The following is a 1,674-nucleotide window of genomic DNA, read 5'->3' as shown; positions in this document are numbered from 1 at the left end:
AATCACCCAGACATATCATCATCAAACATCAGACTTGCCAAAACCAAAGACAAAGAAAGAATCATGAGAGCAGCACAGGAAAAACAAAAAGTTACCTACAAGGGGCAACCAATAAGACTAAATTTGGATTTCTCGACAGAAATCATGCAGGCTAGATGACAATGGGATGATATATATATATATAAACACCGAAAGAGAAGAATTTCCAACCAAGAATTATGTACCCAGAAAAATTGTCTCTCAAATATGATGGTGAAATTAGGACATTTCCAGATAAGCAGAAATTAAGGGAATTTGTTAAAACCTGACAAACTTTACAAGAGATGCTAAAGGGAGCCCTTTGACAGAGAAGCAACAACAGCGACCAGCAACTGACCATTAACACACATGATGATATAACCTGGAAACCAACCCAGCTATGGAAGTATCCAAAGTAAATAAGTCTACAAGATTGTAAACAGGAACCAGAGACATCAATTGACAAATGAGGACAACTACAAACTAAAAAGAGGGAAAAAATTGTGTCATTACAGAACTTCTAGATGGTAGGGAAGTTAAGACAACTACAAGATAGAATAGACTGTTCTAAACTTGGGAAGAAAACTATAAATCACAGGGTAACCTCAAAGGAAAATGATAAATCTTCACATCAAAAAGAAGACCAGCATAAATATTCAGCAGATACTAAAACAATAGCAATGAAGAAAGTGATAACACGATTCATAAACAAAACTAGCTCAGCATGGAGAATTATATGGAACAAAGAAATCGACACCATGAAACAGCACATAACAAAAATGACAGCAACAAATTCATACTTGCTGGTAATTACATATCTGGCAAGGGACTTATCTTTAAGATTTGTAGCAGAAGAGTGGATGACCAGACTATGGTACATAGACACAATGGAATGCTATGCAGCACTAAAGAATAATGTAGAGTCTGCGAAACACCACATACTATGGATGAACTTGGAGAACATTATGCTGAGTGACATAAGTCAATCACAGAAGGACAAATACAGTAATAGTTCGCTGTTGTGGAGGGTTTATATATGGAGGGAAACTTTCTTTGTTTGTTGCCAGGGGTAGGAGGGGAGGGGAGGGAACACTGCAAAAAAAAAAAAAAATGTATTGACTCATGTCACTTAAATTTTGTGTATTGCACTGTACATAAATTATATTTCAATAAAATGCATTAAAAAAAATGCCAGGTAGCACGCAGACTCTTAGGATGGCTGGGAAACTGGGCTTGCAAAGTGCTCAGGAATCCAGAAGGGTAAGGCAGCAGGAATTGCCCAACACTCTTCTGCTGACACCATCACCACCAGACACTCCCCATCAGTCCTTAGGGATACTCAACACCAAGGATGCCACTGGACTCTTGTCTTAGTTACTTAGTGCTGTTGTAACAATACCACAAGTTGTTGTTGTTGTTAGATGCCATCGAGTCACTTCCAACTCATAGCAACCCCATGCACAGCAGAACAAAACACCACCCGATCCCGCACCAGCTCCATGATCCCTGCTATACTTGAGCCCATCATCGCAGCCACCGTGTCAATCCATCTTGTTGAAGACCTTCCCCTCTTTCGTTGACCCTCCAACTTTGCCAAGCATGACATCCTTCTCCAGGAAATGGTCCCTTCTGACAACATGACAAAAGTAGGTGAGA

The sequence above is a fragment of the Orycteropus afer genome, unplaced genomic scaffold (assembly GCF_000298275.1).
Source record: "Orycteropus afer afer isolate SDZICR_OR568_19922 unplaced genomic scaffold, OryAfe1.0 scaffold00029, whole genome shotgun sequence".
In the NCBI taxonomy this organism is placed as follows: Eukaryota; Metazoa; Chordata; class Mammalia; order Tubulidentata; family Orycteropodidae; genus Orycteropus; species Orycteropus afer.
Note: the sequence above shows the minus strand (reverse complement) of the source record.